The following is a 14,733-nucleotide window of genomic DNA, read 5'->3' as shown; positions in this document are numbered from 1 at the left end:
GGTGGTCAATGTAATAGTTAACTTTTCTTTGCAAGATAAATCCCTATAATGAATCACTGCATTAAAAGCACACCTACACTATAATACAGCATCTAATAGTGACATTTAGAGATGTAAAAGCATTTTACTCTTGCCTTTCAGGATGTTCCCGACTCCTCAGCAGGCTTCCCCCAGTGGCCACAGCCTCTCCAAGGAAGTGCGTTTTTTAGGGCTTCCAAAACCACACCAGCAGGAAAGTAGTGTGCAGGAGGAAACACCATTTTCCTGTATTCCTCATAATTCCCTGACCTCAGAAGAGGTGTGTGTGTGCATTTCGCAACCAAGGCCTTCTGGGGCCGTGAAAAGGTCACACAAAGAAGGTGTGGGATTGGGAAGGCACAGGAAAACTGTTTTCCCAGCAAAAAAAAAACTACGTCCAGTGGTTCGCGACCCGATTCGCACCACCATTGGAAGATGAAAATCTGGCCCGTTATCTCCCAAATGAAGGCAGTAATTTAGTAATAGCTGGAATTCAACTGTGTCATGGGCCTACAGGAGGTTATATTTGATTGGGACTTTCCGGACCCCAACCCAGTGATATAGTTGCTTGTTGTAGGCATGTTCTTTTCATGGTGCATCCATCACTTGCAGCCTGGGGTTCGGGGGGGTCATAGCTCACACACAAAAAAAAAAGTCCCATGTATATTCCTGCACTTGCATAACTACTTGAGGCACAGATTTAAAATAATTCGCAAAAGAACCAGAGGAGATGAACGGAATGTTTTTTTACGCCACAATTGTCATGATCTGGAATGCACTGCCTTAGTGTGGTGGAAGCAGATTCAACAATAACTTTCAAAAGGGAATTAGATAAGTGGTTGAAAGGAAAATAACTCAGGGAGCTACTGGGGGATAAAGCAAGGAGGAGTGGAACTAATTGGACAGCTTCTTTCCAGGGAGAATAGGCTGAATGACCATCCTCGTTGCTGTATGATTCTACAAGTTATGTCTGTCTACAATGATGTAGTTATCCTTCTGTCCTCTGACTCCATTTTGCCGAGAGTGTACACTAAACCTTCACCTCCCATGTGCAATACCCCACAGATCAACCCTTTTGAGGAACCTGATGATAGTTAATTTGCCAAACTTGTGATAGGAACCAGAAAGGGACAGTCAATAAGGGGGCTGAATGGTAAAAAGTAATGCAAGGGGCAGAGCATTGAAAATAGACTCCATCATTTGAAATCGTAGTTTGATTTCTTCAAATGCTTATCCAATTTTAGATAAGTGCTGTTGTTTCTACAGCAATGCCAGTAAGAAAGTCACAACAACTGCACCCTGCACGCAGAGAAAATTACTTACCTCGGGGAAAAAATCCTGATAAAATTCAAAACAAATCCTGGTATAGAAACAGTGCAAAATAAATTAGCTGAGAAGCAATATTAGCGGCACCAATGTTGGTTGACTGCCCAAAAGGCAAATGGGAGGTGATTTAAATGTTGTTTTGCACTGATTCCCAAACAATGCTAATTTATTAACAATGTCTGTTCATGCAAAAAGTCGTCTAGCACAGTTCAAGGGAGGAGGTTAGATTTTGTGCTTTGTTCAGTCAGGCAGAATGCACAAGGCAAAATTTGGTGGAGAGAAAAGACATGCATTTATGTAGCACCTTTCAGAACCTCAGGACACGGCAAAGCACTCTGCGCTAATATCAATTTGATGTACCACTCACAATAGCTTTCTCATTCAAAAAAACCTCTTCAAAACCCATCTAGAAAGAGGAGCTTTGTTTGAAAGGCAATGACTGTTGCCATGGTCACAAATGTAGCAATTATTTTTTAACAAAACAGTCATTACTGTGCCGACAGCATGAATTTATTATTAGGTTCTCTTATATATTTATGCATATTTCTAATCCGGGAGGTTTGAATAAAGCAAGGATTATATCTATATCTATAATGATTATACCTATTTGGTTTAAGATCTTACACCCAGTGTGTATCCACTGTGCCATAACAATAAGGTACCTGACATTAAAGGTGCCACACCATTATACCTTAGCATGTGACATCTCCAAAAATGTGTCTTTGGTTGATTGAGGACTTGGCTGTTAAAGAGCTCCCCTTTTCTTCTTCAAATAGTGCCATTGGATCTTATATCATCTTGAGAGGGCAGATGGGGCCTCATTTAATATGAAAGACATCACCTCCATCATAACCGTATATGGTCCCCGGGATGTGAAACTTCAGTAATGAGGAGAGATTGGTGAAGGTTGATCTGTTCTCTTTGAAGAGAAGGTTGAGAGGAGATTTGATAGAGGTGCTCAAGATCATGAGGGGCCTAGACACAATGTGTAGAAAGAAACTGTTCCACTGGTGGAAGTGTCGCGAACCAGGGGACATTGATTTAAGGTGATTGGCAAAAGAACCAGCAGCGACATGAGGAAGAAGTATTTTATGCAGCAAGTGTTTAGGAGTGGGAGTGTTCTGCCTGAGAGTGTGGTGGAGGTAGATTCAATCGTGGCTTTCAAAAGGGAATTGGAGAATTATCTAAAGAGAAAAAAATTTGCAGGGTTATGGGGAGAAGGCAGGGGAATGGGACTAGGTGAGTAGCTCTTATAGAGAGCCAGCGTGGACATAACAGTCAGTTTTCCTATTTTTATTGCTGAACCAACAGCACAATTGTTTCCCTGTTCTTGATTCAATAAGAGTACCCTTGAGTCAAACCACTCACAGTTACTTACATGTCAAGCAACAACAACAACTTGCCTTTATATAGTTTACAGGAACATAATCAAAAAATTTAACACCAAGCCACATAAGGAGATATTCGGACAGGCGGGTCAAACAGGTGGGTTTTAAAGAACATTTTAAAGGAGGAGGGTGACAGAGACTTTTAGGGAAAGAATTCCAGAACCTAGGGAAATAATTCAGGCTTCAGCGGCTGACGGTGGGGCAATGAAAATTAGGGATGAGCAAGAGACCAGATACAGGGGAATCCAGAAACCTTGGAGGTCTGGAGGAGGTTATAGAGTTAGGGATGGGCAAGGCCGTGGAGGGATTTGAACACAAGGATGTGATTTTTAAAATTATGGTGTTGCCATCCCAGGAGACAATGTAGAACAGCGAGCGGAAGGCCGAAGTTTGAATGTAGTACGCAAAATCTCCAAGTGCTTAACTGCTTGAATGTTTTTTTTTCTTTTAACAAAGAGAGTAGGAAGTGTGGTGCAAACACAGAATTTTGCATTATCATAGCCTGTTTGCAGTCTGCCTTAGGTCTCTGGTGCATGGTAGCAGCACTATCTCTCTTCTCTCAGCCAAACAGTTGTGGGTTCAAGTCCACATAAGAGACTGTTAATAAAAATGAGCGTGCATGGAATTGGAGGTGAACTATTGGCTTCAATAGGGAATTGGTTAGGAGATAGGAGGCAGAGGGTAGGGATAATGGGTAATTGGCAGGATGTGACTAGTGGCGGCCCCTGGGAATCTGTACTGCAGCTAAGGCTTTTCACTATATTCATAATTTTTTTTAATTCATTCATGGGACGTGGGCTTCACTGGCTGGGCCAGCATTTATTGCCCATCCCTAGTTGCCCTTGAGAAGATGGTGGTGAGCTGCCTTCTTGAACCGCTGCAGTCCATTTAGTGTAGGTACACCCACACAGTGCTGTTAGGAAGGAAGTTGACTTGAATAAAGAGATCCATATATCTAACTGCTGACACTAAGCTAAGTGGTACTGTAAATAGTATAAATGGGAGCAGAAAGTTTCAACAGGACTTTGATAGGTTGAGTGGGCAAAACTGTGGCACAGTTTGGTAAAGGGTGAGATCGTTCACTTTGGCTCCAAGGAAAATGGAGCCGGAATATTTTCTAAATGTTGAGAAGCTAGGAACTGTGGGAGAGCACAAAAAATAATTAACGAGGCTAATGGAATGTTAGCCTTTTTCTCAAGCCATCTGGAATATAAAGGGGTGAAAGTTATGTTCCAGCTGAACAGAGCTCTGGGAGGTATATGGAATACTACATTCAGTTCTGGGCATTGCACCTCAGGAAGGATATATTGGCCTTGGAGTCAGTACTGTGTAAATTCACCGGAATAATGCTTGGGTCTGAAATTGTGAGAACAGGTTGCATTGAGTAGGCTTGCAATTGAATATGGCAGATTAAGGGATGATCATATTGAGATGTTTCAGATAATTAAATGATACAGCAAAGTCCATAGGAACTATTTCTTCTGCTGGGAGAGACCAGAACAAGGCAACATAAACTTGAAATTAGAGCCAGGCCATTCAGGAATGAAGCACTCTTCATACCAGGGAAATCTTTGTATGAAGTGGAAATCTGGAATTCCTTTACCAAACAGCAGTTGAAAATATCAAACTAAGATCGACAGATTTTTCTTAGGCAAGGATTTCACAGAAGCAAGGCAGTTAGATGGAGTTAAGATACAGATCAGCCATGATCTAATTGAATGGTTGACAGGGTTGAATGGTCTAATTCTGTTTCTTTGGGGAGAATCTTCGGCTCGGTGAGCAGGGGCAGGGCCCGCTTGCCGAGGCATAAAATGACGCAGGGTGACGTCGTGTGTGCCTCCCAACATCGTCACACGTCATTTAGATTTTCAGTTCGGCGGGAGCGCAGCTGAGTTGTCTGCGCGCCCGCCGAACTGTCAAAGGCCTATTAAGGTCATTGAACTAACAATTAAAATAATTAATGGAGCTGCCCGTCCAACCTTAAGGTTGGCGGGCAGGCGAAGAGCCCAGGCAGCCTTCGCATTTTTCATGGAACTTCGTCCATGGGCGGGATGAGGTTTCATGAATGATTTTAAATTTTCTCAAAAATTTTAATTGGAATTAATGCACAATGTCCCAGCTCATGTGACAGTTTCACATGAGGGGACATGTCATAAAAATTTTTTCAACATTTTATTGAACTGGTAAAACTTAAAACTAATCTCCCTGAGGCATAGAGGTGCCTCAGGGAGATTTCTGCGCTCTTTTGCGCACATGCGCATGCGTGAAAGAATGCGCTTCCGACTCAGGGAACCCCCTCCACCCACACAGGGAAATCTTTGTATGAGTACTTCTGGGTGCGCGTCAAGCTGGGTGGGCCTTAATTGGCCCGGCCACGTAAAATGTCGGCACGAATCTGATCGGGGCACCGATCGGGCCCGCCCCCGCACAACCACCCCAACGGGGTGGAGAATTCTACCCTATGGGCGAAAGAGTGCAGAAATCTCCCTGAGGCACAGAGGTGCCTCAAGGAGATTAGTTTAAGTTCTGAGAAATTTAATAAAGGGAAAAATTCTGCCCTATGTTCCATTCTTAAGTCTTGAGCACTTAACATGGTTGACACTCCAGCGCTGTACTGACAAAATGCTGCAAATTCTGTTAGAAGCACGATCGTTCAAATGAGATTCTAACCTGAGACCCCACCTACCCTCTTCAGTAAATGCAAAAAATCGTACAGCACTCTTTCAAAGAAGAGCAGGGGAGTTCTCCCCAGGCCATTATTTATCCTTCAACCAAAACCTAAACAGGCGTTCTGGCTACCTTCTCTTTGCTGTTTGTGGGAGTTAGCTGAGCACAATTTGGCTCTTATGTTGCTTACATTACAACAATGACCGCACTTCAAAAGTATTCCTTGGGTGGAAATCGCTTTGGCGTCCTGAGGTCATGAAAGAAATGCAAGTCTTGAAGGGACTGGATTTGAGCTGTTGAGAAAAGAAGCAGGTGGTGTTTGCAGTTCCAGTAAACTCCCCCACCCCATGCACACAGACCAGCTTGACCCTGGGATGAAAGGTTTATCCTATGAGAAAATATTAAGGAGAATAGGCCTACGTTCCCTAGAGTTTAGAAGAATGAGAGATGATCTCAATGATGTGTAAAAAAAAATTCTTTGAGGGCTTAACAGGATCGTTACTAAGGCCGGGATTATCCAGCCCCGCCCCAGCGGGTTCCCCCGTGATGGACAGAGTGATTCAAACGCCCATTGATTTTAGTGGGACAGGAAGATCCCACTGGCAGGGCGGGGGGGGGGTCAGAAAATTCCGGCCTAAGGGACTGTTTCCACGAGCCGGAGAGTTTAGGACTAGGGGGATCACAGTCTCAGAATAAGGGGTCAGCTATTTAAGACTGAAATGAGGAGAAATGTCACCGCGAGAGGGATGTAAGCTAGATTTTGGAATTCTGTACCCCAGAGGACTGTGGATGCTCAGGCAATGAGCACATTCAAGACTGGGATCAGTAAACCTTTGGATCTAAGGGAATTAAGGGAGATGGATATAGAGCAGGACAATAGAGTTAAAGCAGAAAATAAGCCATGATATTGAATATCAGAGGAGGCTCAAGGGGCTTACTGTGGCTGTTTGATGTTTAAGTAAAAAACTTGTTTGCAATTTTAACTTAACTCATGTGCTAGTGGTTTTCATAACCCACATCCTGGACCATCATTTTTAAGGGATACAGGGCTGAAAATGTTACTCCTTCTTTCCTGCGTATTATAATTATAGATTACATAACCTCGCTGCATAATTGAACACACAAGCTGAATAGACTGGAAGCCCACTACAGGCAAGAGGAGCATTCCATTTGAAAAGCAAGCAGAAATTGATTAGCTCTACTCCGTTGGCATATATTGAGCACTGGCTGATACAGAGAGACATTTACATTGTTCATGAACAGATGTCATGCCTACATTACCTTGGCTTCCCTGGTGAAAGAGAAAATGTGATGAATGTGCTTCCACAACCAGAAACAACAGAAGACATTAACGTGAACAACGCTACCCACTTTTAATTTAGTGCAATATAGCTGTTCAGTCATGTATGTATTGCGTTACTATAGTAGAGCTCCAGCTAATTGTGTACCTTTTCTACTTAATGGAAATGTACATGTGCAGTATAGTCAGATAATGCATTACAAGCGATAGACAGGGTAGATGCAGGTAAGATGTTTCCCCTGGTTGGGGAGTCTAGAAGTAGGCGACACAATTTCAAAATAAGGGGGAAGCCATTTAGAACTGAGATGAGGAGAATTTTTTTTTACTCAGAGGGCTGTGAATCTTTGGAATTCTCTACCCCAGAGGGCTGTGGATGCTCAGTCATTGAATATGTTTAAAGTAGAGACTGACAGATTACTAAGCACCAGTAACTTAAAGGGATATGGGGGTGATGTGGCCAAAAGGCATTTAAATGGATGATCAGCCATGATCATGTTGAATGGCAGAGCAGGCTCGATGGGCTCAATTGCCTACTCCTGCTCCTATGTTCTTATGCAAGGCCAGATGGGTGGAGATTCTTCCTTGACAGGGAAGAGGTAGTTGTGAATTTAAAAAGTCACCAAAGCTGGATGAGAATAATCCTCCTTGAATTGCTCAGGAGCAGTTGGAACCAATGAGTGAGATTATGCTTCCAGCTGCAGATATGAGCCTGGCTGAAGTTAAGTTCAACTTTCGTTCCAGTACGGTATGAGGGAGTGCTGCACTGTCACAATAGCTGTCCTTCAGATGAGGCTTTAAACCAAAACCCCATCTGCCCTTTCAAGTGGACATAAAATATCCTGCAACACTGGGCTGAATTTCATGGGCCATCCACAGGCAGTAAACAGCTGGTTGCACCCTGCAAATTAGGGTGCCGTGCCATCCCCGGCTTGCCCACCGCCAGTCCACCTGCCCCTCCCCGGCAGCGGGGGAGGTATCGGATGGGTTTTCCACCTGTGGCTCAATTGAGGCCCTTAAGTAGGCAATTACTGCCTAACTAAGGGCCTCATCCCATCACCACTCTGATATTATAAGGGCAGCGGGAGAGGCCTGTGCCCAACGTGCAGCACAGCTGGTTTAACCCTGAAGGCTGCTGGCCAGTGAAAGAGTGGATGCCTCTTTCCCAGGTCCCCTATATCATTCAGAGACCACCCACCCTGCACCACCCAGCCACCACAGATCTGCTTCTCCGCACTTACCCTCCCTCTTGCCCTGTCCACCGTGCCCCACAAACCCCTCACCGGGGCCTGTCAGCCTGGCTCCAGCAAGATCCCGAGTGGACCTGAATATCCAAGTCCATCAATGAACACCACCTCCTTTGCCTACCTGAAGTACCAGCAGTGACCACCACTCCTGCTTGATGCTGCCAATGTGCAGAGCTGCCAGCCTCTGATTGGCCAGCAGCTCTATGAGGCGGGATTTCCTCCTGGAGACGGACAGAAGTCCCGCCTCACACTAATTAAAGGGCTGTCACCCGTAAGATTAAAGCAAGTCAAACCCGCTACGTAGAGGAGGACTAACCCACGACATTTACACTGGTGTGCAGGGAGCCCGCCCTTTTGGTCCAGTCCATTATTTTGTTGAATGACAGGGGAGTTCTTTCCAGTGCCTTGGCCAATATTGACCCCTCAATTAATGCTCCTAAAATCAAACCATCTAATCATAAACACATTGCACATTGTAGGAGCTGCCAGTGCACAATTTGGCTGGTCGTTTGGAAATTTTGTTTGATGACGCTCCCATTAAGTGAATTCAGATTTTTAAAAATTCTTTAATGGAATGCGGGCGTCATTGGCAAGGCCAGCATCTGTTGCCCATCCCTAACTGCCCTTGAACTGAGTGCCTTGCTAGGCCATTTGAGAGGGCAGATAAGAGTCAGCCACATTGCTGTGGGTCTGGATTCACACGTAGGCCTGACCAGATAAGGCTGGCATATTTCCTTCCGGAAAGGGCATGAGCAAACCAGGTGGGTTTTTACAATCGATGTTAGTTATCACGGTCACCCTTATTGAGACTGGCTTTATATTCCAGATTCATTCATTGAATTTACATTGTACCAGCTGCCATGGTGGGATATGAACCCATGACCCCAGAGCGTTAGCCTGGGCCTCTGGATTACCAGTTCAGTGATAATATCGCGAGGCCATGGTATCCCCATTCACTGCATTAAAGGTGGTATGTAAATGCAAATTGTTGTTGCCATCTGGCCATTAGGCTAAGACACCCGACACTAAAAATAAGAAGCTCACATGTTCATGTGGCATTGGAGAGAAGATACAAACAACTTGCATTTATTTGGCACCTTTTAACGTTGTAAAGTCCCAATCTGCCTCATCGGAGAGTTATCAAACGGCATTTTTAAATCGAGCCATAAGCAAATAATAGGACAGATGAACAAAAGTCAGATCAAAATGGTGGGTTTGAAGAAGCATCTTAAAGGAAGACAGAGAGCTAGAGAGGTTAGGGACAGGATTTCAGAGACTAGGCAGCTGGAGGAGCAATAAAAATCAGTGATGGTTATGAGGCCTAAATTGGAGGAGCGCAGAGATCTCAGAGGGTTGTTGGGTTGAAGGAGGGTACAGAGCTAGGGAGAGGTGAGGCCATAAGGACGGTTCTGAAAACAACCATGTGCATCATCCAGATATTTGACAAGTCTTCTGTCTTAAATAGCAAAGGTCAACCCAAGTGCCAGTACAGTTTGTTGTCTTTGGAGAAAGGGTAACCTTGGCTTATAGGAGAACAGCCTGAATGAGTGAGTTATAGGCGTTTTGTGGAGGGTTGTTTTGGAGAGTCAGTGCGCTGTTAAGGAAATGGTTGGGGCAATTACAAAAGATAGGAAATGCTTGATGTGCAGAAATTGGGAAAGAATAGTACAGAAGAACCTTTATTATCCAGTATGCACCAGGAATGGGTGTTGCCGGTTAATCAAAACTGATGGTTAACGGAGATTTCCATTTTCTAATGGAATACAATGCCACACTTGTAGCTTAAACTAATATGCAAGTACTCAGGAAGTAAAGAACAGTATTCTTTTCACTTCTAATCTTCAACAGTACATTAAAACATAAATTAAAGCATAAAACAATACAGTAAACAGGTACAGGTTCTGGATACGTTTGTAATTGCTTCCAGTTGGTAAAGTGATGATTCGTATCTGGGCAACATTAAAAATTCCGGTAGGTAGAGAATTCCAGTTGGTGGAGTGCTGGATAACAAAGTTTACCGTAGCACGAAAACTTAGCAAAGTTATTTGTTAGGGCCAAAACCGAATGGCACCCTCATCATAGAGAATCAAAGAATGATACAGCACAGTAGGAGGCCGCTCAGCCCATCATGCCTGTGTTAACTCTCTGAAAAAGCTATCCAGTTAATCCCACTCCCCTTCTCTGTGCTTAGAGCCCTGCAAATTCTTCCATTTCCCGCCATATGAGATGCTTCCCAATGGTGAGATTTGGCTTTAGCAGTACGCAAAAATGGGCAGTAATAAATCAACAACCCATTGTACACCTCATCTGATTTGCTTTTGCCTATTCCGCACTATCCATGAAGTTGAATTCCAGTCCCCCGGTATCTGTGTGGATCACCACACAGGACTGAATTCCAGTCCCCCGGTATCTGTGAGGATCACCACACAGGACTGAATTCCAGTCCCCCAGTATTTGTGTGGATCACTACACAGGACCGAATTCCAGTCCCCCAGTATTTGTGTGGATCACCACACAGGACCGAATGTTGGCATGTGTGACTCATCTGGTCAAAAGATATAATATTCAAATAGTTTTTTTTTGCCCACGTGGTACCTTGAGGCCCATAACCCAGAACAAAAGTCATTCCATTTGTTGGCAGCATTGAAGTTCTTGTCAGACAAGTATGAAGAGCTCAGCCCTCCTTGCTTGGATCATCAACTTATCTAGCGCAGGCTTTTCTTGCCCTCTGTAAGGTGTGTACGGTCGCTGTGGTGTGTAGGATCTGATCAAGAACAAACATTTTTAAGGCTGTAACTGTGGTCATTATATTCTATTAAATCTACAAAGGCGCATCTTAAAATCTCAGATGTGGGATGCATGAGTGTTAAAACAGATGTTGGTCGCTCAATGTATCTGTCTTATGCTTAGTTTGGGGATGGCCCTTGTTACCTGAGAAGGAGAGGAGAGAATGAAATCCCTCATACACACAGAATTATGTAACGATCCGCAAAATTCCTATATTATCTAGCAGCCAGTCACCAGATGGTGGTCACTCCTGAACCACCCTCCCATTCCCTGCCAAGACCTAGCTAGGATAGACCGGTCACACTTGAAGTTTGAACAATTATTATGCATATTAATACTGATGTCCTTAAAGTCCAGCTACACCCCTTACAACTCAAAAGAGTTACTCAAAAGAGTTACAACCCTTTACACTTAGGAGCCTTTCCCTATTGCAGCGATTGCTGACGTTAAAAAGTGCACAGTTGGGCATTTATTTTTAGTTACTCTCAGGATGTGGGCATCATTGGCAAGGCCAGCAACTATTGCTCCATCCTAATGCCCTTGAGAAGGTGGCTGTGAGTTGCTGTCTTGAACGGCTGCATTCTGTCATGGTTTTTGATGTAACTGAGAGGCGTCGGGGCCATTTCAGAGACCAGTTAAGAGTCAACTATATTGCTCTGTGTCTGCAGTCACATGTAGGCCAGACAAGTTAAGGACGACAGATTTCCTTCCCTAAAGGACATTAGTGAACCAGATGGATTTTTACGATAATCCGCTAGTTTCATGGTGTTCATTACTGATCTTAGATTTTTATTCCAGATCTATGTAATTAATTAACTGAATTGAAGTTCCCCAGATGCCATGGTAGAATTTGACCTCATGTCTCCAGATCATTAATTCAGGCCTCTGGATTATTAACCCAGTAACATAATCACTATTCTTCCGTTTGCATGCAACCAATGCCCCCCCAGAACCCAGGGCACATAACCAGTGCAAAGGAATGTTTGCTTGGTGGGCATTTAATGGACAATTGTAAATGAGTGTTGACAAATATAAACTGCTGATCAGCCGCAGGTGTAGCTACGAGAATATTATTCTAGACAGATGGACTAATTTGGGTAGAACACTCCTTATTTAGAATACAGGTTAAAAGTATTTTGCAGGTATATTCACTGAACAAACATTGACCAAAGCTAAATGGGTAAATAGTGAAATATAACATAGTCTGTAACGACAGTGATGTGACGTAGACCAATAAAATACCACAAGATGCAAATGATGACGATAATTAATTTTATTTCTTTTGCTCGAGAGTCATATTCATTTTTTGAGAAATGTGTTGGTGCCTCTTTTTGTCTATGAGCTCTGCAGCACTTGTGACTCATTCTAATGTCAGGATGAGTCATCTGTAGTCACAGTGGACGGGCTGTTGAAAGCTCTCTGTTTCACTCACTGCATTAACATTAAAAAATCCAATAGCAAAATAAATGTCTGAAATCATGTAGCATCCTGAAGCCGGCGGCACTGTCTCAGCAGGCGGGTCTATAATTCAGAAATAATATTTAATTAAGTCAATTTTCCGGGGCTTAGAAATATCACCACAATACAAAGTCCTTCACAATTGATCCAGATTGAATTTAACCTCTTGCGCTCTGCTTTGTTCAGCAGCAGCTAACTGGGTTTTCTCACATTTTGAAAAATATCAAGTGAACGCTGAGAATTTGCATACTTTTAATTTGAAGTTGCTCAATACATATTTTCTGATGATTTATTTTTAAGAAGAATTCATATAGGTCTAGTGTAACGACTTGATGGAACGGACAGGTTTCAACAAGAAACAGATAAACTTTATTACAGAGGGCTTTTCAGGTGCAATATGCTCGATCAGGACTCTCATCAGGAAGCCCCAGTGCCCAGATTGCCCGCGCTTAGGGCTCATTGGTCAGAGCCTCCCAGAACATCTCCTGATAGACAGCAGGAGAGGCTATACCTTCAGTTACTACATTTCCTCCCACTTTAGTTCTATTTTTTACAATTTCTTTTCACAGAGAAACATTTGAATATCCAACAACATATATGTATACAACCTCTGGTGATGAAAGATCAACTCCCTGAGGTAGCTCTCCTTATACAGCTAGAGCAGCGAAGTTCCTCAACAGGATCGACAGGATCTGGAACTGCAGCATGAGACACATCATGAGAAAGTGGCTATTCTGGGTTTGGCAACTCTAAAGAAACATCGGACATGTCTTTTCTAGGTCGATCTGTCACCTCAGGAATTAACGGTTTGATGTTAATCAGAGGCGGAATAGTCGGTTGTTGGAATGTCTCTCTAGCACGAATATGATCTATGTGCTTACAAATGATTCTATCTTCCATTTGTACTTGGAAAGATAATGGACATTATCTCTGAGACAATGGTTCCAGGAACCCAACAAGGTCCAGTTCCGAAATTTCGCATGAATACCGTGTCACCTATACCAGATGTGAGAGTTTTGCTGTGTACATCATGGTTCAATTTTTGATTACTCTGATTCCGCTCTACCTTCCCCTCTAAATTTGGAAACATCAGGCTTAACCGTGTACATAGGTGGCATTTCATCAATAATTCAGACGGCATTGAACACGTAGTCGAATATGGCATTGGACGATAGTTGAGAAGAAAGTGGGAAAGCCGAGATTCTAGAGAACCCTCTGATAACCTTTTCATACCAGACTTGAATGTTTGTACAGCTCTCTCAACTAAATCATTCGATGAGGGATGGCAGGGGGCTGTTTTAATATGTCCGATTGCATTCGGATTCATGAATTTCTGAAACGCTGTGCTGGTAAATGCTGTACCGTTATCAGAAGTGATGATTTCAGGTGGGCCATGTATGTTAAAACAGTGATGCAGCTTCTTGATATGGGCGCTCGATGTTGGCAGCTGAAAAAGAGCGCAAGAGGAGCCTGGAGTTGAAAAAGAGTGCGCGAGGAGCCGGGAGTTGAAAGAGAGCACGAGAGGAGCCGGGAGTTGATAAAGAGCACAAGAGGAGCCGGGAGTTGATAAAGAGCACGAGAGAAGCCGGGAGTTGATAAAGAGCGCGAGAGGAGCCGGGAGTTGATAAAGAGCGCGAGAGGAGCCGGGAGTTGATAAAGAGCGCGAGAGGAGCCGGGAGTTGATAAAGAGCGCGAGAGGAGCCGGGAGTTGATAAAGAGCGCGAGAGGAGCCGGGAGTTGATAAAGAGCGCGAGAGGAGCCGGGAGTTGATAAAGAGCGCGAGAGGAGCCGGGAGTTGATAAAGAGCGCGAGAGGAGCCAGGAGTTGATAAAGAGCGCGAGAGGAGCCGGGAGTTGATAAAGAGCACGAGAGGAGCCGGGAGTTGATAAAGAGCGCGAGAGAAGCCGGGAGTTGATAAAGAGCGCGAGAGAAGCCGGGAGTTTAAGAAGAGCACACGGAGAGCGGACCTGCGTGAGGAGGGCAGCAGCAACAGAAGATAAAAACCAGCGGCAGAGAGCCCCTTCAACCTGTATCTACCTGTCAGGGCCGAAATGTGACGTCATGGGAAACCAGGTGGGTGGTAGGTGGGCATCTCGTTTGAGTCTCTTTTGATTGGCCAGGTGGTTTAAATCAGGAGGCGTTATTACAGCTGAAGAGTACAGTTAAAAAATTCACTTTTAAAATACTTAACATCCAAATTAGTTAATTAAACAGAATAGAGATGGCTGGGCAGGCGATGTGTTGCAGCTGTGGTATGTGGCAGCTGGTGGACGCCGGTGCAATTCACGGTGACCACATCTGCAGCAAGTGTTGGCTGCTCAAGGAACTTCAGCTCAGAGTTGATGAGCTGGACACTGCGACACATCAGAGAGGGGGAAGAGTTACCTGGACGCAGTGTTTCAGGAGACAGTCACACCCCTTAGATTAATTGCATCAAATTTGGACCGTGGTCAGGGACAGGAGGGTATGACTGTGAGTGAGGCAGGTATGGGGTTCCAGAATTTAGCTTTGGAAGAGCCTCAGCCAGTGCCCTTGTCCAATAGGT

Source organism: Cetorhinus maximus, chromosome 22 (assembly GCF_964194155.1).
Source record: "Cetorhinus maximus chromosome 22, sCetMax3.hap1.1, whole genome shotgun sequence".
Classification (NCBI taxonomy): Eukaryota; Metazoa; Chordata; class Chondrichthyes; order Lamniformes; family Cetorhinidae; genus Cetorhinus; species Cetorhinus maximus.
Note: the sequence above shows the minus strand (reverse complement) of the source record.